Genomic DNA, 27,980 nt, shown 5'->3' on the forward strand with positions numbered 1-27,980 from the left:
CCTCAGTCAAGATGCATAGAATGGAGGAGATTCGTGTGAGGTATTTAACAGAATCTCCTACCAGACTATTGTTGCTGTGTGAGCAGCTGATAGCTTTGTGCATTACCTGTAATGATAATGTTTATTTTGGCACTGCTGGTTATGTTTTCAACAGTGAAAGTAAGGAGCACCTAAGGCCAAACAATTCTAGGAAAAATATATAACAGGACATGAGGAAATGTGAGACAGCTTCTGCTCTAATAGCAACTCCATCTGAACCACTTAGAAAAATGACCCAATCGTGTCAAACATCTTGACGTGTCTTCAGAAGAATAACGCAACATTTCTGAGAGAAGTCACTATGACCAAAGCAAGCGGTCATAGACACATTCACAGTCATTGAGCCAGTCTCACTCACTGCCCCTCTGTCATACCCCAAACACCCCAGCTTTCCATTGTGTTTGTGGTTGCTGTGGTGTCTGATTGCCATTACATTGTGGGTTTCCATGGCATTGCCGGTTGCCATGGTGTCACCACGGTGACCGGCGGTCCTCAGGTTGTGTAGCGAGGAGGGGGGAGCCTCCTGTGTCGGAGCACGCGGACAGAGGCTATGTTCTCCTGGGTCAAGAGGCGTGTCACCAGGTCCAGACTGAGGCCGGCCAGCAGCCCCCCCGTACATCTTCACTGTGCTGCTGTCGCCCATCTCTTCAACATACACACCTACAGAACAGACAGGATAATATACAGGAGCATGTTACTGGTAGGGTCACACATACACACTTATTTTATAACACACATCTACAGGCAAATGTGTAGGAGCATGCTACTGATATCACGGGTACATACGAGGAGTATTATTAAATCTGATAATTACACACTAACATCTACAGGACAAACTGTAGGGGAGGGGAGTATTATCACATCTGACTAATTACACACTAACATCTACAGGACAGACTGTAGGGGAGGGGCACGCACACACACAACTAATATAAAACATACAACCTTAGGTAATATGTTGCTCTCCTGTATCCTAAGGTTGTATGTTGTATATTAGTTGTGTGTGTGTGTGTGTGTGTGTGTTAGGATACAGGAGAGCAACATATTACCTAAGGTTGTATGTTGTATATTAGTTGTGTGTGTGTGTGTGTGTTAGGATACAGGAGAGCAACATATTACCTAAGGTTGTATGTTTTATATTAGTTGTGTGTGTGTGTGTGTGTGTTAGGATACAGGAGAGCAACATATTACCTAAGGTTGTATGTTGTATATTAGTTGTGTGTGTGTGTGTGTGTTAGGATACAGGAGAGCAACATATTACCTAAGGTTGTATGTTTTATATTAGTTGTGTGTGTGTGTGTGTGTGTTAGGATACAGGAGAGCAACATATTACCTAAGGTTGTATGTTGTATATTAGTTGTGTGTGTGTGTGTGTGTTAGGATACAGGAGAGCAACATATTACCTAAGGTTGTATGTTTTATATTAGTTGTGTGTGTGTGTGTGTTAGGATACAGGAGAGCAACATATTACCTAAGGTTGTATGTTGTATATTAGTTGTGTGTGTGTGTGTGTGTTAGGATACAGGAGAGCAACATATTACCTAACACACACACACACACACAACTAATATAAAACATACAACCTTAGGTAATATGTTGCTCTCCTGTATCCTAAGGTTGTATGTTTTATATTACTAAACACACATCTAACTGCAGGACACGAGTGAAGTAAGTTAACGATAAAATATTCACACCTTGAGCACACAGAAGGGGAACATTCTAATGAACAGGACATCATTACACAACACTAGATTAGAAAGACAACCAAAACAACAAGTCCCCAATCTGGCCCCAGACGGCCCTGGGTTAGAGCAGGGTAGGCCATCTAGGACCAACCCTAGGCTTTTGGCCCCAGTCTAAGTCATGGAAACACTAGACTTTAGGACAAGTACCGGTGTAAATGGCTGTAGTGTAAAACACTTATTTTGTGTACCTGAGTCGGGTCGTCCTTTGCCCCGGGAGATGAGGAAGCCGAAGGGTCCTTTGGGAGGCCTGCTGAGCTCCAGCAGGAGGGTACCGTCAGGGAAGGCCTGGGCCACCCTGCGCATCGAGCGCACCCCACTGGGGCTGCTCACATCCTCCACACTCAGAACCATCTGGAGGCCCTTACTGGAGAGAGACAGAACAGCAGCATTGAGATGACATATATGGGGCACAGTATCATGCTATATTTAAAAAAAAAATATATATATATATATATATATATATATATATATATATATATATATATATATATATATATATATATATATATACAGTGCCTTGCGAAAGTATTCGGCCCCCTTGAACTTTGCGACCTTTTGCCACATTTCAGGCTTCAAACATAAAGATATAAAACTGTATTTTTTTGTGAAGAATCAACAATAAGTGGGACACAATCATGAAGTGGAACGACATTTATTGGATATTTCAAACTTTTTTAACAAATCAAAAACTGAAAAATTGGGCGTGCAAAATTATTCAGCCCCTTTACTTTCAGTGCAGCAAACTCTCTCCAGAAGTTCAGTGAGGATCTCTGAATGATCCAATGTTGACCTAAATGACTAATGATGATAAATACAATCCACCTGTGTGTAATCAAGTCTCCGTATAAATGCACCTGCACTGTGATAGTCTCAGAGGTCCGTTAAAAGCGCAGAGAGCATCATGAAGAACAAGGAACACACCATGCAGGTCCGAGATACTGTTGTGAAGAAGTTTAAAGCCGGATTTGGATACAAAAAGATTTCCCAAGCTTTAAACATCCCAAGGAGCACTGTGCAAGCGATAATATTGAAATGGAAGGAGTATCAGACCACTGCAAATCTACCAAGACCTGGCCGTCCCTCTAAACTTTCAGCTCATACAAGGAGAAGACTGATCAGAGATGCAGCCAAGAGGCCCATGATCACTCTGGATGAACTGCAGAGATCTACAGCTGAGGTGGGAGAGTCTGTCCATAGGACAACAATCAGTCGTATATTGCACAAATCTGGCCTTTATGGAAGAGTGGCAAGAAGAAAGCCATTTCTTAAAGATATCCATAAAAAGTGTCGGTTAAAGTTTGCCACAAGCCACCTGGGAGACACACCAAACATGTGGAAGAAGGTGCTCTGGTCAGATGAAACCAAAATTGAACTTTTTGGCAACAATGCAAAACGTTATGTTTGGCGTAAAAGCAACACACCATCCCCACTGTCAAACATGGTGGTGGCAGCATCATGGTTTGGGCCTGCTTTTCTTCAGCAGGGACAGGGAAGATGGTTAAAATTGATGGGAAGATGGATGGAGCCAAATACAGGACCATTCTGGAAGAAAACCTGATGGAGTCTGCAAAAGACCTGAGACTGGGACGGAGATTTGTCTTCCAACAAGACAATGATCCAAAACATAAAGCAAAATCTACAATGGAATGGTTCAAAAATAAACATATCCAGGTGTTAGAATGGCCAAGTCAAAGTCCAGACCTGAATCCAATCGAGAATCTGTGGAAAGAACTGAAAACTGCTGTTCACAAATGCTCTCCATCCAACCTCACTGAGCTCGAGCTGTTTTGCAAGGAGGAATGGGAAAAAATGTCAGTCTCTCGATGTGCAAAACTGATAGAGACATACCCCAAGCGACTTACAGCTGTAATCACAGCAAAAGGTGGCGCTACAAAGTATTAACTTAAGGGGGCTGAATAATTTTGCACGCCCAATTTTTCAGTTTTTGATTTGTTAAAAAAGTTTGAAATATCCAATAAATGTCGTTCCACTTCATGATTGTGTCTCACTTGTTGTTGATTCTTCACAAAAAAATACAGTTTTATATCTTTATGTTTGAAGCCTGAAATGTGGCAAAAGGTCGCAAAGTTCAAGGGGGCCGAATACTTTCGCAAGGCACTGTATACTGGGCACACCCTTGTGGAATCAACATTGTTTCCATGTCATTTCAATGAAATTACGTTGAACCAACGTGGAGTAGACGTTGAATTGACGTTGTTGCCCAGTGGGGATATTTTGACCCATTTCTACATGACGTTGATGTCGATTAAAGCAGCCCCTCCCCCCTCTCTGATTCAGAGGGGCTGGGTTAAATGCCATTAGACACACTTCAGTTGAATGCATTCAGTTGTATAACTGACTAGGTATCCCCTTTCCCTTTCACACCATAGCAAACATGCAATTTGATTTCAGTAATAAGCCATGAAGGTGAATGGAGAGACAAATGATGGTCTGCTGCCTTGTGCCATTTCCAGTTTTATAATGTAAATAATGAAGTCAATGAATGGAGATGGTCTGCTTCCTATATTAAGGTCTCTATGGCAGAACCCCCCATAGAAAGCCATGTAGCGCTGCCCATATATAGCACGGCTGTGTCATACTCCTAGCCTATTAGGTTTCTGCCTCTCCACGAAGTTGAGTTAAGTGCAAGGCTGAAATGTCCTCCTCTCTGGTCTCTAGTGTGTCAGCAGCTAGGACACACACACACTCACGTACATGTACAGACACACACACACCTTGCATTGTTGGGTTTTGAATTTGCAAGAAAGGCATTTCACTGTAGTTCTTTATGTGACTTTAAAATTTTAAACACACACTCATGTACACACACACACACACACACGTACGCACACTTGACGGACACGCACACTAATAAACAAACACACACTCACTAACACAGGCAGTGTCAACAACATCACCAAACAGTCGATGTTAAATTTCATCACTGCTCCAAGGCACCTTCCCAAATCCATCATAAGATGTTGCAATAGTTTTCTGAATTCCATGTCTTTCTTCGGCAGCACCACTGCACTGAATCTATTTTTATCTGTCCACTCCGAACTCCCCGTCAGACCCAGTGAATGGAAACTATTCGGATGGACGACATGCACGGTAGCCATCCATGCATACCAGAGATTCCCGGGAGCCTTGAGCACATGCCATCCGTGTAACATCCTGTCAGGAAGGATCCATGTTGACTTAATCATAATGTTTTGACATGAAGTGCCACTTTAGAGAAGATCAATGTGCAAGCTTTGCATTGAGACAGATTGGATGTTAGATTAACTGTTATTACTGCAACAGTTGCCTATTTTTATGTTGCTGACGTCATAGTTCTAATGTGTGTGTGTGTGTGTGTGTTTATGTTATACCCAGTGACATGTATTCATGGATCTCAAGGGAAGCCAGGCTTCCCAATTTTTTTTTACCTATAAATAAATTATGATAAAATAATTTATCTTTCGTCTCTCTGTTTTCATAATTTTCCATCAATTCGCAAGTGGCTGATTCTCACCGGAGAAATCATCTGAGCGAGGGAAACAGCACCCCTCTGTCTCTGTATTTGTAGCCCATGTATCTGACGCTGTCTGGACAGGGAAACAGCACCCCTCTGTCTCTGTATTTGTAGCCCATGTATCTGATGCTGTCTGGACAGGGAAACAGCACCCCTCTGTCTCTGTATGTGTAGCCCATGTATCTGATGCTGTCTGGACAGGGAAACAGCACCCCTCTGTCTCAGTATGTGTAGCCCATGTATCTGACGCTGTCTGGACAGGGAAACAGCACCCCTCTGTCTCAGTATGTGTAGCCCATGTATCTGACGCTGTCTGGACAGGGAAACAGCACCCCTCTGTCTCTGTATGTGTAGCCCATGTATCTGACGCTGTCTGGACAGGGAAACAGCACCCCTCTGTCTCAGTATGTGTAGCCCATGTATCTGACGCTGTCTGGACAGGGAAACAGCACCCCTCTGTCTCTGTATGTGTAGCCCATGTATCTGACGCTGTCTGGACAGGGAAACAGCATCCCTCTGTCTCAGTATGTGTAGCCCATGTATCTGATGCTGTCTGGACAGGGAAACAGCATCCCTCTGTCTCAGTATGTGTAGCCCATGTATCTGACGCTGTCTGGACAGGGAAACAGCATCCCTCTGTCTCAGTATGTGTAGCCCATGTATCTGATGCTGTCTGGACAGGGAAACAGCACCCCTCTGTCTCTGTATTTGTAGCCCATGTATCTGACGCTGTCTGGACAGGGAAACAGCACCCCTCTGTCTCTGTATTTGTAGCCCATGTATCTGACGCTGTCTGGACAGGGGAACAGCACCCCTCTGTCTCTGTATTTGTAGCCCATGTATCTGATGCTGTCTGGACAGGGAAACAGCACCCCTCTGTCTCAGTATATGTAGCCCATGTATCTGATGCTGTCTGGACAGGGAAACAGCACCCCTCTGTCTCAGTATGTGTAGCCCATGTATCTGATGCTGTCTGGACAGGGAAACAGCATCCCTCTGTCTCAGTATGTGTAGACCACGTATCTGATGCTGTCTGGACAGGGAAACAGCACCCCTCTGTCTCTGTATGTGTAGCCCATGTATCTGATGCTGTTTGGACAGGGAAACAGCACCCCTCTGTCTCAGTATGTGTAGCCCATGTATCTGATGCTGTCTGGACAGGGAAACAGCATCCCTCTGTCTCAGTATGTGTAGACCATGTATCTGATGCTGTCTGGACAGGGAAACAGCACCCCTCTGTCTCAGTATATGTAGCCCATGTATCTGACGCTGTCTGGACAGGGAAACAGCGCCCCTCTGTCTCAGTATGTGTAGCCCATGTATCTGATGCTGTCTGGACAGGGAAACAGCGCCCCTCTGTCTCTGTATTTGTAGCCCATGTATCTGATGCTGTCTGGACAGGGAAACAGCACCCCTCTGTCTCAGTATATGTAGCCCATGTATCTGATGCTGTCTGGACAGGGAAACAGCACCCCTCTGTCTCAGTATGTGTAGACCATGTATCTGATGCTGTCTGGACAGGGAAACAGCACCCCTCTGTCTCAGTATTTGTAGCCCATGTATCTGACGCTGTCTGGACAGGGAAACAGCACCCCTCTGTCTCAGTATGTGTAGCCCATGTATCTGATGCTGTCTGGACAGGGAAACAGCACCCCTCTGTCTCTGTATTTGTAGCCCATGTATCTGATGCTGTCTGGACAGGGAAACAGCACCCCTCTGTCTCAGTATTTGTAGCCCATGTATCTGACGCTGTCTGGACAGGGAAACAGCGCCCCTCTGTCTCAGTATGTGTAGCCCATGTATCTGATGCTGTCTGGACAGGGAAACAGCGCCCCTCTGTCTCTGTATTTGTAGCCCATGTATCTGATGCTGTCTGGACAGGGAAACAGCACCCCTCTGTCTCAGTATATGTAGCCCATGTATCTGATGCTGTCTGGACAGGGAAACAGCACCCCTCTGTCTCAGTATGTGTAGACCATGTATCTGATGCTGTCTGGACAGGGAAACAGCACCCCTCTGTCTCAGTATTTGTAGCCCATGTATCTGATGCTGTCTGGACAGGGAAACAGCACCCCTCTGTCTCAGTATGTGTAGCCCATGTATCTGATGCTGTCTGGACAGGGAAACAGCACCCCTCTGTCTCTGTATTTGTAGCCCATGTATCTGATGCTGTCTGGACAGGGAAACAGCACCCCTCTGTCTCAGTATTTGTAGCCCATGTATCTGATGCTGTCTGGACAGGGAAACAGTACCCCTCTGTCTCAGTATGTGTAGCCCATGTATCTGATGCTGTCTGGACAGGGAAACAGCACCCCTCTGTCTCTGTATGTGTAGCCCATGTATCTGATGCTGTCTGGACAGGGAAACAGCGCCCCCTCTGTTTCTGTATGTATAGCCCATGTATCTGATGCTGTCTGGACAGGGAAACAGCATCCCTCTGTCTCAGTATGTGTAGCCCATGTATCTGATGCTGTCTGGACAGGGAAACAGCACCCCTCTGTCTCTGTATGTGTAGCCCATGTATCTGATGCTGTCTGGACAGGGAAACAGCGCCCCCTCTGTCTCTGTATGTGTAGCCCATGTATCTGACGCTGTCTGGACAGGGAAACAGTACCCCTCTGTCTCAGTATGTGTAGCCCATGTATCTGATGCTGTCTGGACAGGGAAACAGTACCCCTCTGTCTCAGTATGTGTAGCCCATGTATCTGATGCTGTCTGGACAGGGAAACAGCACCCCTCTGTCTCAGTATGTATAGCCCATGTATCTGATGCTGTCTGGACAGGGAAACAGCACCCCTCTGTCTCTGTATGTATAGCCCATGTATCTGATGCTGTCTGGACAGGGAAACAGCACCCCTCTGTCTCTGTATGTATAGCCCATGTATCTGATGCTGTCTGGAACAATAGAGCATAACATGTTGCTGCCGAAGTATTTGATTGATTGATGCCAGCAAAGCATTTGGCCTCCCTTGATAATTTTTGGGTAAAATAAGTAGCTGAGCTCAACTGTGGGTTGTCCAGGTGCAGCAAAACACCCACCAAGGGAGGCCAGTTTGGATTTGGCTTCAGACAAGTCAAATCACTTCCTTTGCAAAATGCAATATTCAGAAAAACGTGTCCGTTTGTCTGTTTGTGTTGATGTCCTGCAGTAGCTAGCTTGTGTTGATGTCCTGCAGTAGCTAGCTTGTGTTGATGTCCTGCAGTAGCTAGCTTGCTAAATTGGCCCTTTCCTAAGCCATGGATGGAGATGTGGATTTGGACCTGCGGTTTTGACTTATACTGAACAAAAATATAAAACACAACATGCAACAATTCCAACGATGTTACTGAGTTACAGTTCATATAAGTCAATTTAAATAAATAAATTAGGCCCTAATCTATGGATTTCACATGAAATGGGGCGCAGCCATGGGTGGGCCTGGGAGGGCATAGGCCCACCCACTGGGAAGCAAGGCCCAGATTTATTACAGACAGAAATACTCCTCAGTTTCATCAGCTGTCCGGGTGACTAGTCTCAGACATCCAGCAGGTGAAGAAACCGGATGTGGAGGACCTGGGCTGGCGTGGTTACACCTGGTCTGCAGTTGTGAGTCATGTTGGAAGTACTGCAAAATTCTCTAAATGACGTTGCACCTGTGTAATGATCATGCTGTTTAATCAGCTTCTTGATATGTCACACCTGTCATGTGGAAGGATTATTTTGGCAAAGGAGAAATGCTCACTAAAATTTGTGCACAAAATTTGAGATAAGCTTTTTGTGCATATGGAACATTTCTGGGATCTTTTCTTTCAGCTCATGAAACATGGGACCAACACTTTACAATTTTGCGTTTATATTTTTGTTCTGTATAATTCTCTGTACAGGCCAATGATTATGACGCCGATTCTGATCTAACCATAAATTAATAGTTTGTGCCACTGGCCTGAGATGACTGAATTTCAATATGTAGCCTAGCTAACATAACTGGTTCATTGTTGCCCATGCGAGGAAGGCAGGCTAGTACGCATTTTAGCTAGGTAGCCTATGAGAACAAAACTTAAAGTGTACTGTATGACAGGGCCATAGACCGTCTTGCCAACATGGGAGAGAGGAGGATGCCATTGGCGTTCAACTTGTCTACAAGTAGGGTGAGTCAGCATTTTTTGATTTAATTGCGCGCGCAAGCACACACACATCAGTACCATTGGTAGCCACATGATATTTAGCAACACTGATTGAACTGATTTTTTTTTGGTACAGTACCTTTAAGTTTGCTTTCAGTGTTTTAAACTAAGCATATCTAGCCTTGTTGATTTGATTAAATGGCTAAGTGTAACTGGTGCTGGAATAGTGGAGGCAGTGCTCCTGTTGTCTTTGTGCTGACTTGCGATAACTCTGTGGTTATAAATCAGTAGTTGTTTAGTAAACTGTCGAAAACATCCACTTGCTTGACCATGCTACATCATGTGATATGTTTGTCTGCAATATTTGCTTTGTGGACTTCACTGGACAGATGTTTCTTTATGGTTTTGTGATGAAACAAACGTATGTGTAGTTGAATTTATTCCACCACTGTGTGACTGTTGTCTTTTTGTTGTCACAGCCTTATTGTACATCACTGTGGAGTTTGAACAAATGGGTTACAGAGTAAACAACGCAATTATCACAACATAGGTTGTAATTCAGCAATAAGTCCCGAAGAGGTGTGGTATATGGCCAATATACCACGTCTAAGGCTGTTCTTGGATACAGCCCTTAGCCGTGGTATACGGGCCATATACCACAAACCCCTGAGGTGCCTAATTGCTATTATAAACTGGTTACCAATGTAATTAGAACAGTAAAAATAAATGCTTTGTCATACCCATGGTATACCACGGCTGTCAGCCAATCAGATTTCAGGGCTCGATCCACCCAGTTTATAATATGGCTTTTTTTACTGGCTTGGCTTCCTCAGTGATGTTACTGACGCACCGTACTGGTTATACCTGAGAGCAGGGCTGCTGGGCTGATCTCCAGGTGTGTATGCACTGGAGCCGTCTCCCTTCTTCTTGGAGGACTGTACATTTAGGACTGATGACGATTTCCTCAGCTGCTTAAAGGGTGACCCCTGGAGATGAGAAATGAACATGACAGCAGCCCTAGGCGACCATCCACAATATGCATTTGGATTCATTTTAAGATGGTGTTACTTTTTTCAAGGTATCAGCAAATATCTTGACCAAATATGCACTTTACAGTATAGGTATGAGGAAAAATATTTACATTTCTAGTACACGGTCACAACAATGTTCAAACTAACTGAGATCTCAGTATCCTTATGGATTAAACCGTTTGACAAACATAAAGCAGAACCTCTGACTACAATCAAGGTTAGAATTGCTGTAATTCCCTATAATTCAAAAGCTAAATCTCCTCTCACCATGTGTAGATACTGGAGCGACGGGGCTTACCTCAGTTGGCTGGGTTCTGGGCGTGCAGGACTGGGGCTGGAGCTGGGGGCAGGAAAGGCCGGGGGGACACCCCGGGGCTGGAAGCTAAGCTGCTCCATGCTACTGGAGCGCCCTTTACCCAGCTTCCCCACCCATTCAGGCCGATGGCGGAGAATAAACGACGCAGAGAAAGCTTGGACCTGGCCTCCTGCTGCTCTGTCTCTGTCCCTACCATCCTGTGAGGGAAAGTGGGAGAGACAGATCAACAGAAAGACATTGAGAGATGGACAATAACATATAAACAAGAACAGACATGATGAGTCACATCTAAGCTGGACTCAACTTCATTATAAATTCTAGTTCTTAATTTGATCGGGAAAACCTTTTGAAATAGATAGAATTCATCCAGAAAATTTAAAGAATAATTTCACCTCAGATGCTTGCATTAATTCACTTATTACTATTTGGTCAGAAGAGGTCAGTGTTGAGTTAAAAAGTATTAGACTGAGGCAGTGCTCTGTTTGCACCATAACTCTTTGACCTAGTTTGTATAAAAACGTTATCAGTCTGTGGAATACCACCAATGGCTATAGGCTAAGGCTGGCTGTCAGACAGAGCTCCAAATTAGATGATAGTTTAAAATAGAACTTTTTTTTTTTTTCACCTTTATTTAACCAGGTAGGCAAGTTGAGAACAAGTTCTCATTTACAATTGCGACCTGGCCAAGATAAAGCAAAGCAGTTCGACACATACAACGACACAGAGTTACACATGGAGTAAAACAAACATACAGTCAATAATACAGTATAAACAAGTCTATATACGATGTGAGCAAATGAGGTGAGATAAGGGAGGTAAAGGCAAAAAAAGGCCATGGTGGCAAAGTAAATACAATATAGCAAGTAAAACACTGGAATGGTAGATTTGCAATGGAAGAATGTGCAAAGTAGAAATAAAAATAATGGGGTGCAAAGGAGCAAAATAAATAAATAAATTAAATACAGTAGGGAAAGAGGTAGTTGTTTGGGCTAAATTATAGGTGGGCTATGTACAGGTGCAGTAATCTGTGAGCTGCTCTGACAGTTGGTGCTTAAAGCTAGTGAGGGAGATAAGTGTTTCCAGTTTCAGAGATTTTTGTAGTTCGTTCCAGTCATTGGCAGCAGAGAACTGGAAGGAGAGGCGGCCAAAGAAAGAATTGGTTTTGGGGGTGACTAGAGAGATATACCTGCTGGAGCGTGTGCTACAGGTGGGAGATGCTATGTTGACCAGCGAGCTGAGTTAAGGGGGGACTTTACCTAGCAGGGTCTTGTAGATGACATGGAGCCAGTGGGTTTGGCGACGAGTATGAAGCGAGGGCCAGCCAATGAGAGCGTACAGGTCGCAATGGTGGGTAGAATATGGGGCTTTGGTGACAAAACGGATTGCACTGTGATAGACTACATCCAATTTGTTGAGTAGGGTATTGGAGGCTATTTTGTAAATGACATCGCCAAAGTCGAGGATTGGTAGGATGGTCAGTTTTACAAGGGTATGTTTGGCAGCATGAGTGAAGGATGCTTTGTTGCGAAATAGGAAGCCAATTCTAGATTTAACTTTGGATTGGAGATGTTTGATATGGATGTGGAAGGAGAGTTAACAGTCTAACCAGACACCTAGGTATTTGTAGTTGTCCACGTATTCTAAGTCAGAGCCGTCCAGAGTAGTGATGTTGGACAGGCGGGTAGGTGCAGGTAGCGATCGGTTGAAGAGCATGCATTTAGTTGTACTTGTATTTAAGAGCAGTTGGAGGCCACGGAAGGAGTGTTGTATGGCATTGAAGCTTGCCTGGAGGGTTGTTAACAGTGTCCAAAGAAGGGCCAGAAGTATACAGAATGGTGTCGTCTGCGTAGAGGTGGATCAGAGACTCACCAGCAGCAAGCGTGACCTCATTGATGTATACAGAGAAGAGAGTCGGTCCAAGAATAGAGACTTAGAGACTGCCAGAGGTCCGGACAGCAGACCCTCCGATTTGACACACTGAACTCTATCAGAGAAGTAGTTGGTGAACCAGGCGAGGCAATCATTTGAGAAACCAAGGCTGTCGAGTCTGCCGATGAGGATGTGGTGATTGACAGAGTCGAAAGCCTTGGCCAGATCAATGAATACGGCTGCACAGTATTGTTTCTTATTGATGGAGGTTAAGATATCATTTAGGACCTTGAGCGTGGCTGAGGTGCACCCATGACCAGCTCTGAAACCAGATTGCATAGCAGAGAAGGTATGGTGAGATTCGAAATGGTCGGTAATCTGTTTGTTGACTTGGCTTTCGAAGACCTTAGAAAGGCATGGTAGGATAGATATAGGTCTGTAGCAGTTTGGGTCAAGAGTGTCCCCCCCTTTGAAGAGGGGGATGACCGCAGCTGCTTTCCAATCTTTGGGAATCTCAGACGACACGAAAGAGGTTGAACAGGCTAGTAATAGGGGTGGCAACAATTTCGGCAGATAATTTTAGAAAGAAAGGGTCCAGATTGTCTAGCCCGGCTGATTTGTAGGGGTCCAGATTTTGCAGCTCTTTCAGAACATCAGCTGAACAGATTTGGGAGAAGGAGAAATGGGGAAGGCTTGGGCGAGTTGCTGTGGTGGGTGCAGTGCTGTTGACCGGGGTAGGAGTAGCCAGGTGGAAAGCATGGCCAGCCGTAGAAAAATGCTTATTGAAATTCTCAATTATGGTGGATTTATCAGTGGTGACAGTGTTTCCTATCTTCAGTGCAGTGGGCAGCTGGGAGGAGGTGTTCTTATTCTCCATGGACTTTACAGTGTCCCAGAACTTTTTTGAGTTAGTGTTGCAGGAGGCAAATTTCTGCTTGAAAAAGCTTGTGGGAATCTAAAAATAGCTTTCTTCAACATATCTCTCTGAAAGGGAGAAGGACAGATTAATTTTGGGTCAAACCTCTAAAATATTTGGTCATATGCAAATGAATATTTTGCTATGCGACCAGGAGTTTTATTTCGGGAGCACACTCCGATTTGGGAAAAAATCTTCCAGATAATTGTTGTAATCAAAAATCAAATCTAATTTTATTTGTCACATGTTTTGTAGACAACAGGTGTAAACTAACAGCAAAATGATTACTTATGGGTCCTTTCCCAACAATGCAGAGTTAAAGATAAGTTGGAACATTTCATAAAAAAATAGAAGTACAGAGTGAAATGTACAGTTAATAATAAATACAAAATAATGAGTAGAAAATATCATGGCTATCTACACTGCTCAAAAAAATAAAGGGAACACTAAAATAACACATCCTAGATCTGAAATATTCTTATTAAATACTTTTTTCTTTACATAGTTGAATGTGCTGACAACAAAATCACACAAAGATTATCAATGGAAATCAAATGTATCAACCCATGGAGGTCTGGATTTGGAGTCACACTCAAAATTAAAGTGGAAACCACACTACAGGCTGATCCAACTTTGATGTAATGTCCTTAAAACAAGTCAAAATGAGGCTCAGTAGTGTGTGTGGCCTCCACATGCCTGTATGACCTCCCTACAACGCCTGGGCATGCTCCTGATGAGGTGGCGGATGGTCTCCTGAGGGATCTCCTCCCAGACCTGGACTAAAGCATCCGCCAACTCCTGGACAGTCTGTGGTGCAACGTGGCGTGCTCAATTGGATTCAGGTCTGGGGAACGGGCGGGGGCCAGTCCATAGCATCAATGCCTTCCTCTTGTAGGAACTGCTGACACACTCCAGCCACATGAGGTCTAGCATTGTCTTGCATTAGGAGGAACCCAGGGCCAACCACACCAGCATATGGTCTCACAAGGGGTCTGAGGATCTCCTCTCGGTACCTAATGGCAGTCAGGCTACCTCTGGCGAGCACATGAAGGGCTGTGCAGCCCCCAAAAAGAAATGCCACCCCACACCATGACTAACCCACCGCCAAACCGGTCATGCTGGAGGATGTTGCAGGCAGAAGAATGTTCTCCACGGCGTCTCCAGACTCTGTCACGTCTGTCACATGTGTTCAGTCTGAACCTGCTTTCATCTGTGAAGAGCACAGGGCGCCAGTGGCGAATTTGCCAATCTTGGTGTTCTCTGGAAAATGCCAAACGTCCTGCACGGTGTTGGGCTGTAAGCACAACCCCCACCTGTGGACGTCGGGCCCTCATACCACGCTCATCTGTTTCTGACCATTTGAGCAGACACATGCACATTTGTGGCCTGCTGGAGGTCATTTTGCAGGGCTCTGGCAGTTCTCCTCCTTCTCATCCTTGCACAAAGGCGGAGGTAGCAGTCCTTCTGCTGGGTTGTTGCCCTCCTACGGCCTCCTCCACGTCTCCTGATGTACTGGCCTGTCTCCTGGTAGCTCCTCCATGCTCTGGACACTACGCTGACAGACACAGCAAACCTTCTTGCCACATCTCGCATTGATGTGCCATCCTGGATGAGCTGCACTACCTGAGCCACTTGTGTGGGTTGTAGACTCCGTCTCATGCTACCACTAGAGTGAAAGCACCGCCAGCATTCAAAAGTGACCAAAACATCAGCCAGGAAGCATAGGAACTGAGAAGTGGTCTGTGGTCCCACCTGCAGAACCACTCCTTTATTGGGGGTGTCTTGCTAATTGCCTATAATTTCCACCTGTTGTCTATTCCATTTGCACAACAGCATGTGAAATGTATTGTCAATCAGTGTTGCTTCCTAAGTGGACAGTTTGATTTCACAGAAGTGTGATTGACTTGGAGTTACATTGTGTTGTTTAAGTGTTCCCTTTATTTTTTTGAGCAGTGTAGTTGGTGAACCCGGCGAGGCAATCATTTGAGAAATCAAGGCTGTTGAGTTTGCCGAAAATAATATGGTGATTGACAGAGTTGAAAGCCTTGGCCAGATTGATGAATACGGCTGCACAGTAATGTCTCTTATCGATGGTGGTTATGATATCGTTTAGGACCTTGAGAGTGGCTGAGTTGCACCCATGACCAGCTCTGAAACCAGATTGCATAGCGGAGAAGTTACGGTGGGATTTGAAATGGTCGGTAATCTGTTTGTTAACTTGGCTTTCGAAGACCTTAGAAAGGCGGGGTAGGATATATATAGGTCTGTAGCAGTTTGGGTCTAGAGTGTCTCGCCCTTTGAAGAGGGGGATGACCGCGGCAGCTTTCCAATCTTTGGGAATCTCAGACGATAAGAAAGGGAGGTTGAACAGACTGGTAATAGGGGTTGCAACAATTTCGGCAGATAATTTTAGAGAGGGTCCAGATTGTCTAGCCCGGCTGATTTGTAGGGGTCCAGATTTTGCAGCTCTTTCAGAACATCAGCTATCTGGATTTGGGTGAAGGAGAAATGGGGGAGGCTTTGGCGAGTTGCTGAGGGGGGGTGCAGGGCTGTTGATCGGTGTAGGGGTAGCCAGGTGGAAAGTATGGCCAGCCATAGAAAAATGCTAATTGAAATTCTCGGTGGTGACAGTGTTTTCTAGCCTAGTGCAGTGGGCAGCTGGGAAAAGGTGCTCTTATTCTCCATGGACTTTACAGTGTCCCAGAACTTTTTTGAGTTTGTGTTACAGGATGAAAAATTCTGCTTGAAAAAGCTAGCCTTAGCTTTCCTAACTGCCTGTGTATATTGGTTCCTAACTTCCCTGAAAAGTTGCAGATGAGCTGTAAAGAGTAGCAACACATATTTTTCTTACCAATCCACTGTCCCACAGCACACACATTTGTGGGTATTTGAAGCTGACCTGGTGCCTGTGGCACAGGGTGCACCAACTTCTCTTCTGCTGTCTTTGCTGGTGGTGGGGAGGTCTTCAGCAGGGAGGCAGGCCTGATACAGGGCATTATCGTGCTTGTGCTGGAAGTCAGCCCCAAAGACAGGCCCACTGCACTGAGGCAACCTCCTTGAAGTTCCCCCCAACAACTTCAAGGAGGCTCGTTCTGGGAGTTGGGTGCAGCCCCTCTCCCCTGGTCTTCCAGGGAGAAAAGGCGGTACTGTGGTGAAGGTATGAGTTTGACCTATAGCTGGCCATTGGGCCAGGTACTGTTTTCAGAGCTGATTTGATGGGCACTGAGGAAGGGGGGAAAGGGGTTGCTCTTGAGGCACGGGGGACAGTTTGTGGGTTCTTCTGGGGGAGCGGGAGAGTGAGTGTGCCAACCCACCACTATTGACACGGGTCAATGGTGTGGGTGGCACTACCACAATACAGTTGAGCTCACTGGTGCCAAACTGTGATTGGACCTTGGTGGTGTTGGCGACACCGTGATGGGTGCTCCTCTTCACCTTCATTGTCGACACCCAAACACTCCCACTGCTGCGGTCCGTCTCTCCAACCTTCCGGTTACTAGTCCAACGCTCTAACCACTAGGCTACCCTGCCGCCCCAATGGCTGGTGGCATTGTCAAGCTGCAGGGTCATGTCAGGATGAGCCTGCAGGAAGGGTACCACATGAGGGAGGAGGATGTTTCACATGTAACTCACAGAGTTGAGATTGCCTGCAATGAGAACAAGCTCAGTCCGATGATGATGTGACACACCGCCCCAGACCATGACGGACCCTTCACCTCCAATTCGATCCCACTCCAGAGTACAGGCCTCGGTGTAACGCTCATTCCTTCGACGATAAACGTGAATCCGACCATCACCTCTGGTGAGACAAAACCGTGACTCGTCAGTGAAGAGCCCTTTTTGCCAGTCCTGTCTGGTAGGTGACGTTGTTGCCGGTGATGTCTGGCGAGGACCTGCCTTACAACAGGCCTACAAGCCCTCAGTCCAGCCTCTCTCAGCCTATTGCGGACAGTTTGAGCACTGATTTTAGGGATTGTACATTCCTGGTGTAACTTGGGCAGTTGTTGTTGCCATCCTGTACCTGTCCCGCAGGTGTGATGTTCGGATATACCGATCCTGTGCAAGTGTTGTTACACATGGTCTGCCACTGCGAGGACGGTCAGCTGTCCGTTCTGTCTCCCTGTAGCGCTGTCTTAAGCATCTCACAGTGCAGACATTGCAATTTATTGCCCTGTCCACATCTGCAGTCCTCATGCCTTCTTGCAGCATGCTTAAGGCACATTCACGCAGATGAGCAGGGACCCTGGGCATCTTTCTGGTGTTTTTCAGAGTCAGTAGAAAGGCCTCTTTAGTGTCCTAAGTTTTCATAACTGTGACCTTAATTGCCTACCGTCTGTAAGCTGTTACGGTCTTAGAGACCGTTCCACAGGTGCATGTTCATTAATTGTTTATGGTTAATTTAACAAGCATGGGAAACAGTGTTTAAACCCTTTACAATGAAGATCTGTGACATTATTTGGATTTTTGCTAATTATCTTCGAATAATTATAACTAAACTCTTTGAGTTTATAACTATGTACTCAGCTGTACATGGTCACTGCAGATAAGATACATACATAGCGACATATTGTATAGTTAGTGTAGTTAGTTAAATGTAAATATCAGCATGTCACATTACTACATTATGTAGTATCTGTGTAACACACTTTAAAGCGCAGGTGTCAAACTCATTCCACGGAGGGCCGAGTGTCTGCTGGTTTTTGCTCCTCCTTTGTACTTGATTGATGAATTAAGGTCAAATTAGTAAGGATCTCCTCACTCCTGGTTGTCTAGGGCTTAATTTAAAGGAAAAAACAAAAACCTGCAGCCCCCCATGGAATGAGTTTAAAGCAGAGGTGTCAAAGTGTGACACATAATAGATAACTGCGACATACCAGGCATTTAAAAACTACTAAAGTGTAGTATAATGTATGTATGTACTATAAACAGAACACAGATGAACTATACATTTTACAGCAGTAAATCAAATATATATATACAGTGCCTTGCGAAAGTATTCGGCCCCCTTGAACTTTGCGATCTTTTGCCACATTTCAGGCTTCAAACATAAAGATATAAAACTGTATTTTTTTGTGAAGAATCAACAACAAGTGGGACACAATCATGAAGTGGAACGACATTTATTGGATATTTCAAACTTTTTTAACAAATCAAAAACTGAAAAATTGGGCGTGCAAAATTATTCAGCCCCCTTAAGTTAATTCTTTGTAGCGCCACCTTTTGCTGCGATTACAGCTGTAAGTCGCTTGGGGTATGTCTATCAGTTTTGCACATCGAGAGACTGACATTTTTTCCCATTCCTCCTTGCAAAACAGCTCGAGCTCAGTGAGGTTGGATGGAGAGCATTTGTGAACAGCAGTTTTCAGTTCTTTCCACAGATTCTCGATTGGATTCAGGTCTGGACTTTGACTTGGCCATTCTAACACCTGGATATGTTTATTTTTGAACCATTCCATTGTAGATTTTGCTTTATGTTTTGGATCATTGTCTTGTTGGAAGACAAATCTCCGTCCCAGTCTCAGGTCTTTTGCAGACTCCATCAGGTTTTCTTCCAGAATGGTCCTGTATTTGGCTCTATCCATCTTCCCATCAATTTTAACCATCTTCCCTGTCCCTGCTGAAGAAAAGCAGGCCCAAACCATGATGCTGCCACCACCATGTTTGACAGTGGGGATGATGTGTTCAGCTGTGTTGCTTTTACGCCAAACATAACGTTTTGCATTGTTGCTAAAAAGTTCAATTTTGGTTTCATCTGACCAGAGCACCTTCTTCCACATGTTTGGTGTGTCTCCCAGGTGGCTTGTGGCAAACTTTAAACAACACTTTTTATGGATATCTTTAAGAATTGGCTTTCTTCTTGCCACTCTTCCATAAAGGCCAGATTTGTGCAATATACGACTGATTGTTGTCCTATGGACAGAGTCTCCCACCTCAGCTGTAGATCTCTGCAGTTCATCCAGAGTGATCATGGGCCTCTTGGCTGCATCTCTGATCAGTCTTCTCCTTGTATGAGCTGAAAGTTTAGAGGGACGGCCAGGTCTTGGTAGATTTGCAGTGGTCTGATACTCCTTCCATTTCAATATTATCGCTTGCACAGTGCTCCTTGGGATGTTTAAAGCTTGGGAAATCTTTTTGTATCCAAATCCGGCTTTAAACTTCTTCACAACAGTATCTCGGACCTGCCTGGTGTGTTCCTTGTTCTTCATGATGCTCTCTGCGCTTTTAACGGACCTCTGAGACTATCACAGTGCAGGTGCATTTATACGGAGACTTGATTACACACAGGTGGATTGTATTCATCATCATTAGTCATTTAGGTCACCATTGGATCATTCAGAGATCCTCACTGAACTTCTGGAGAGAGTTTGCTGCACTGAAAGTAAAGGGGCTGAATAATTTTGCACGCCCAATTTTTCAGTTTTTGATTTGTTAAAAAAGTTTGAAATATCCAATAAATGTCGTTCCACTTCATGATTGTGTCCCACTTGTTGTTGATTCTTCACAAAAAAATACAGTTTTATATCTTTGTTTGAAGCCTGAAATGTGGCAAAAGGTCGCAAAGTTCAAGGGGCCCGAATACTTTCGCAAGGCACTGTATGTGTGTGTATACAGTTGAAGTCAGAAGTGTACATACACTTAGGTTGGAGTCAATTAAACTCGGTTTTGAACAACTCCACAAATGTCTTGTTAACAAACTATAGTTTTGGCAAGTCGGTTAGGACATCTACTTTGTGCATGACACAAGTAATTTTATAAACAATTGTTTAGACCGATTATTTCACTGCATCACATTTCCAGTGGGTCAGAAGTTAACATACACTAAGTTGACTGTGCCTTTAAACAATTTGGAAAATTCCAGAAAAAGATGTCATGGCTTTAGAAGCTTCTGATAGGCTAATTGACATCATTTCAGTCAATTGGAGGTATACCTGTGGATGTATTTCAAGGGCTACCTTCAAACTCAGTGCCTCTCTGCTTGACATCATGGGAAAATCCAAATAAATCAGACCTCCACAAGTCTGGTTCATCCTTGGGAGTAATTTCCAAATGGCTGAAGGTACCACGTTCATCTGTACAAACAATAGTTAGCAAGTATAAACACCAGGGGACCACGCAGCTGTTATACCACTCAGGAAGGAGACAAGTTCTGTCTCCTAGAGATAGATGAATGTACTTTGGTGTGAAAAGATCCAATCAATCCCAGAACAACAGCAAAGGACCTTGTGAAGATGCTGGAGGAAACAGGTACAATAGTATCTATATTAACAGTAAAACGAGTCCTATATCAACATAACCTGAAAGGCCGCTCAGCAAGGAAGAAACCACTGCTCCAAAACTGCCATAAAAAAGCCAGACTACGGTTTGCAACTACAGATGGGGAGAAAGATTGTACTTTTTGGAGAAATGTCCTCTAGTCTGATGAAACAAAAATAGAATTGTTTGGCGATCATGACCATCGTTATGTTTGGAGGAAAAAGGGGGAGGCTTGCAACCTGAAAAACACCATCCCAACCGTTAAGCACGGGGGTGACAGCATCATGTTGCGGTGGTGCTTTTCTGCAGAAGGGACTGGTGCACTTCACAAAAAAGATGTCATCATGAGGCAGGAAAATCATGTGGATATATTGAAGCAACACCTCAAGACATCAGTCAGGAAGTTAAAGCTTGGTTGCAAATGGGTCTTCCAAATGGACAATGACCCCAAGCATACTTCCAAAGTTGTAGCAAAATGGCTTAAGGACAACAAAGTCAAGGTATTTGAGTGGCCATCACAAAGCCCTGACCTCAATCCCATAGAACATTTGTGGGCAGATTCTGAAAAAGTGTGTGCGAGCAAGGAGGCCTACAAACCTGACTCAGTTACACCAGCTCTGTCAGGAGGAATGGGCCAAAATTCACCCAATTTATGTGTGTGCGAGCAAGGAAGCTTGTGAAAGACTACCCAAAATGTTTGACCCAAGTTAAACAATTTGATGGCAATGCTACTAAATACTAATTGAGTGTATGTAAACTTCTGACCCACTGGGAATGTGATGAAAGAAATGCAAGCTGAAATAAACAATACTCTCTGCTATTATTCTAACATTTCACATTAAAATGAAGTGGTGATCCTAACTGACCTAAGACAAGGACTTTTTACTAGGATTAAATGTCAGGAATTGTGAATCTGAGTTTAAATGTATTTGGCTAAGGTGTATGTAAACTTCAGACTTCAACTGTATGTATGTATGTGTATATATATATATATATATATATACATATATCTTAGCATTACAGTGAAACAAGCACGACGAGAGAGCACTGCCTGTTGCAGCTATCAACGCTGGACACTGTCAGTAAACAGAAAAGAGAGAGCTGCAGCACACTTTAACCAGCCTAACACAATACAGCCCTTCTGGTCTGTCCAGCACAAACACCTCTGGAATCAGGAAAAGGAAGAGAAAAACAGTTTATTGTTTGGTTGGTTATAGTGCTACAGGTGTCTGCTACAGTTAAGCTCGGTAGGTAAACACACACACACACACACTGACAACCCCCCCCCCCCCCCACACACACACACACACACAAACATGCGCTGTTGCGGAACAGTACTTCCCGAGTGTCCCTCTGTATGGGTAGGATAGTGTGGTCGGCCTTGAGTGGGCAGGAACCTTCACGCAGGCTCTCTCCAGGAGCCTCTTGGCCTGCTCATGGCGCTGACTCGGCGGCAGGTCCTCGCTGGACACAAAGGCCCTGTTTGCCGCATAGACCGTCTCACGCACACACACGGGGGTGGGAGGAGGGGGAGATGGTAGAGGCACACGTAAGTGCCTGTGCAGGAGAGGTACTCAGAGTAGGGGATTAGGCTGAGCAGGCCCACTACTAATTAGGTTGACAAGGTCTGTGTGTGCGAATGAGATTTGGAGTGTGTGTGTGTTTCAATTAGTTTTTACTGTGTGTGTGTGTGTGTGTGTTTTCATCAGTTTTTATCCTATTTGCCTGTGCTTTGTGTTTGTGTGTGTATTCGTGAATGTGTATACAGTATGTGACTGAAGAAGTCCCTTTGCTTGTATACGTCTCTGTGAATGGGCATTACAGACGTGAACATTGTAGAAACACCAAAACACAGTTACCCACACTGCTCAGGGCTTTAACGACTAATCACACAGCTGCCCATTCAGTTCCACAGCGACACCTGCTTAACAGGCACTCAATGGGGGAACAAATCAATGAGTGTGTTTCTACTTTCTACGACAAGCTGTTGTACCGAGATTCCCTCCTCTTACGTTGAGACTGTGACTCAGACGAGTGAATGACCTAGACAGAGAAGTGAGCAATCTAACCGTAATCCTCTCTGTTGATGACAGTGGGGCTTTTAGTAACAGCTGTTGTAAACAATGTGTCCCTGTCACTCTTTGCACCTTGGGGCTCTAACAGGGAGAGGTACAAGAGCAAAGCAGTAGAGTTATAGGTGTTGGTAGTGTCATTAAAGCTATGTATATGTGTCAGGATGAAAATACTTAGGTTGGGATTTTGCGTAACATCTTAACCAAAAAATAAGCAAAAAGACGACTCAACAAACATCATTTAGTTGGTAAAGAGCAGATTATGTATGTTTTACAGTCAGCAAATGTTAACTATTTTAAGTGAAGTAATTTCACATGGGTCACAAGTACACACTTTACATAATTAAAAATTAATAAAATAATGTAGGGAAAGAGGAAGATGGAGCACTGACTGTGGCCAGTACTGACAGTTTGTCTCTTAGAGCAACAGAAGACCCAGTTGACTCAACTGGAAATACGTTTATGATACATCCGTCCGTGGTCAACCCTCCCCTGGAGAGCTCCTGGGTGCTCAGGTTTTAATACGGGAGGTTCTACTGTACCTTCGGCTGTGCTCGCTGTCTTGGAGGGAGATGCCTGAGTCCCAGTCATTGTCAGGCAGGGTAATGACATTTGTGGAGATAGATAAACTGTAGCTAAGCAGGTTGAAGTAGAATTTTTCTCCAATATTGAAATGCGTCTGTTTCTCTAGAAATTACAACACAAAAAGCACAAATCAAATCCATTTTTTTTTGGTCGCATACACGTTTAACCGATGTTATTACGTGTGTAGCGAAATACTTGTGCATAGTTGCAAAGAAAAAGCCATATCTCGGGCTGGCCAATGAAAATAAAAGATTAAGATGGGCAAAAGAACACAGACACTGGACAGAGGAACTCTGCCTAGGAGGTCAGCATCCCGGAGTTGCCTCTTCACTGTTGACGTTGAGACTGGTGTTTTGCGGGTACTATTTACTGCCAGTTGAGGACTTGTGAGGCGTCTGTTTCTCAAACAAGACACCCTAATGTACTTGTCCTCTTGCTCAGTTGTGCACCGGGACCTCCCACTCCTCTTTCTATTCTGGTTAGAGTCAGTTTGCGCTGTTCTGTGAAGGGAGTAGTACACAGTGTTGTACGAGATCTTCAGTTTCTTGGCAGTTTCTCATGGAATAGCCTTCATTTCTCAGAACAAGAATAGACTAACGAGTTTCAGAAGAAAGTTCTATGTTTCAGTTTTGAGCCTGTAATCGAACCCACAAATGCTGATGCTCCAGATACTCAACTAGTCTAAAGAAGGCCAGTTTTATTGCTTCCTTAATCAGAACAACAGTTTAACTGTGCTAACATAATTGCAAAAGGGTTTTCTAATGATCAATTAGCCTTTTAAAATTATAAACTTGGATTAGCTAACACAACGTGCCATTGGAACACCGGAGTGATGGTTGCTGATAATGGGCCTCTACGCCTTTTGTAGATATTTTTTTTTTTAAAGAGCCATTAGCAGCTACAATAGTCATTTACAACATTAACAATGTCTACACTGTATTTCTGATCAATTTGTTATTTTAATGAACATAAAATAGCTTTTCTTTCAAAAACAAGGACATTGCTAAGTGACCCCAAACATTTGAACGGTATTGTGTGTATGTGTACAATGCACACACACATATATATATATATATATATATATATATATATATATATATATATATATACACACACACACACACACACACACACACAGTACCAGTCAAAAGTTTGGACACCTGTAGTAACCAAAAAAGTGTTAAACAAATCCAAATATATTTTTGATTATTCAAAGCAGCCACCCTTTGCCTTGGCAGCTTTGCACAGTCTTGGCAGAAATGTTTTGGTACCTTTCCCCAGATCTGTGCCTCGATCCTGTCTCGGAGCTCTACGGACAATTCCTTCAACTCATGGCTTGATTTTTGCTCTGACATGCACTGTCAACTGTGGGACCTTATATAGACAGGTGTGTGCCTTTCCAGATCATGTCCAATCAATTGAATTTACCACAGGTAAATCAAGTTGTAGAAACATCTAACATCTCAAGTATGATCAATGGAAACCAGATGAATACTTTCTGAATAATGTATGGAAGAACCGTATTAAGTTTTTCCCATTTGTTTACGTATCACTTTGTCTATAAAAAGCATGATTCATTTAGCATGAGAATATTTGAGGCCATGAAAGTGAGGGACAGCGCAACCTACAGGCGAAAGAGAACTTCTGTTTGTGAGACGGTCACAATTAGAGGGGCATTACGATTATTAAACATCTGGTAAACAGTCAAAAATAGACTCGCCCTCCCTCCCACCTTCTCCTTGCTATTCTCTCTACATTCCGTTGTAATTTATTACCATTATTACATCACATTGATTGTTTATAAAGGTCCAATGCAGCTGTTTCATCTCAATATCAGATTATTTCTGGGTAACAATTAACTACCTTACTGTGATTATTTTTTATTAAAATTGTCAAAAATAAACAAAAATAGCTTCTTAGCAAAGAGCAATTTCTCAAGCAAGAATTTTGCTTGGACTGTCTGGGAGTGGTCTGAGTGGGGAGGGGAAAACAACTGAAAACTAGCAGTTATTAGCAGAGATGTTTAGACTATTAACTAGTTTACTGCCTAGTGATGTTACTAGGCAGGCCAAAACTCCATTCCCACCAAAACAGGCTGTCTTTTCAAACAGCTCTTACATTACAGGGTTATTATCATCATTTTCACAACTTCACAGTATTATTCCAACCTCAGTGTGGTGACTCAATGTTTTATTCCAGCCTCATCAAAATGGCGATGTCTGTTGCAAGAATATCACTGTGGTGGAAATATACTCTCCACCTGACTGCAAATAGATCAGGTCTGTCTCAGATAAATCCCTTATATCCCTGAGGGTAAAAAACAACAACTTATTGTCTAGACTTTGTCTCTACTCACTGTAATCTCACTACTATTATCTGAAGGTATGCTAAACAAGGCTAACACATTTGCTAACATTCAATAGTATAATATCTGAAAAGGTTGTGTGCTAAAGTTGAAAATAGCAGTAGTGTGCTACTTTTTTGGGGGGGAGAAACTCATTCAACAATATATTTGTTTATTAGTGGGTGGAATATGGTGGAAAATACAGGCTCAGCATCTTTAGCTCTTTACTGTACCTCTTCCATTGCATGGGGTCACCTCTGCCTTCTGCTCTCTCTCCAGGTTCTCTTTGGACCCTGGCTCTGGTCCCTGGCTCTTATTCAGTATCTGCTTGAGGAGGCCCCGGTTCATCTCCACCCTCTCTGCCAGAGATATGGAACACTGGTTGCTGCACACACTCTCCAGGCTGTTGGCCCTCCACAGGCCAAACGTTTCCCCCTGGGACCCCAGCTCGCCCATACACCGCCTCAGAGCCTCCAGGCTGTCCCTGCATAGCAGCTCCCTGCCCACCCTGCTGTGCTCCTTGGCCTTCCTCTGCTGGCCCCAGGGTTTAGCCACGTTAGTGGCACTAACATTATCCTCCAGGGGACTAGCGTTGGCGCTAACGACAGAGGTTCTCTCGGCTGGATCCCTCGCCCAGTCTGCGTGGGAGTGCTAGGAGGCTGAAGTCCAACCCAGCCATCCCTGCCCCCTCTATCAGGCTGTCAGGCACAACTGGCGAGAACGTGTAACACTGGGACTCTGCATCGTCATCGCTACTGATGGAGCCCCAGCTCACAAGCGAGGGACTGAATAGGGAGGAGGGCACAGGGGATGCCTTCTTATCCATGTCAGCCTTGAAGGCTGTCTTGTTGCGCTCAGACAGGGCCTTGACCTTGGATTTCACGGGCGACACGGCTGATCCCGGGGGCCCAGGTTGCTGCTGGAGCAGGAGCTGGCTGAGGGGGCATGGGGAGGACGAGGTGGGTCTGGGGCTGGAGGAGGGTTGGTCGTCTTCTGTACCAGGGTGGAGGGTCTGGGGCTCGGCCCTCTGTGGCACACAAGGCATGGGGAGAAAGGAGTCTGCCGAGGCTACTTTATCCATGTCCACATCACACAGTCAGGGGAGCATTAGCACTATGGAGGAAAGAGAAGAGAAAGACACTATTTTTTTTTAGGGCAGGTAGCGGTTGGAGCGTTGTGCCAGTAACCGAAAGATTGCACATTCTAATACCCGAGCTGACAAGATTAAAAATCTGTTGATGTGCCCTTGAGCAAGGCACTTAATCCTAATTAGCTCCAGGGGTGCCATAGTACTATGTCTGACCCTGTAAAACAACACATTTCACTGCACCTATCCGGTGTATGTGACAATTAAAGCTTGTTTTAATGTGAGATGTTGATTCAAAAGAGAGAACAATGTTTTTAATTTTAAGTTCACCGTTTTTGGAACTACAGCCTTTCAAATCTGTACTTTGATATGACAAATAACTGTTAAATCAAACTACAATCCACAAAGGGCTTCAACCTGAGATAAAGCTATTTGTCCCTCAATAGAAGAGAGAAACACAAAGGAATTCTCCTTCCCTGTCTTTGTATGAAGTTTGTAAAAGGCCAAGTGCAGTCAAAAACGTGATTTTTCTGTGTTTTATATACATTTCCAGACTAATTTTGATAATGCCTTTTTAATGTCAGAGCTGTTTGAAAATCCTGTTTTTGTGGTTTTGGCCTGCCTAGTAACATCACCAGGTGGTCAATTAGTTAATAGACCAGTAAGAAAGAGTTTCAAACCTCTCTGCCAGATAGTTTTCCGCTCCCCACTCAGACCACTCCCAGACAGTCCTAGCAAAGTTCTTGCTTGAGAAATAAGTCTTCCCTAAGAAACCATTTCGGTTTCTTTTTGACCATTTTAATTGAAAGTAATCTCATTCAGGTACTAGAAATTATTTTCTCTTGAGATTAAAAACTGCTGCATTGGACCTTTAAGAGAGACCTGGCCTTTCTGTTAAGGAACATGGTGGGCAGAAGTACAACATTGCCTGGCAGCTAATTACTATGGCAACCCTCTCTGATATTCACTCCACTTTGAGGACACCACTTCGTCGTCAAGGGTAACATGACGATAAATGATGTCACAAACAGACCAGCTCAAAAGATAACTAGCAGACCAGTTTTAAGAACACTACATTAACAGCATGAATTGTGACCATTCCAG

General features: G+C 44.2%; 1 pseudogene; it reads right to left on the reverse strand.

Moving 5' to 3' along the window:
- Window positions 1–27,739, reverse strand: LOC118940256 (uncharacterized; annotated as a pseudogene).
- Between the last annotated feature and the right edge of the window lie 241 nt (window positions 27,740–27,980).

The sequence above is a fragment of the Oncorhynchus mykiss genome, chromosome 1 (assembly GCF_057628025.1).
Source record: "Oncorhynchus mykiss isolate SJ-2025 chromosome 1, ASM5762802v1, whole genome shotgun sequence".
NCBI classification, from domain to species: Eukaryota; Metazoa; Chordata; class Actinopteri; order Salmoniformes; family Salmonidae; genus Oncorhynchus; species Oncorhynchus mykiss.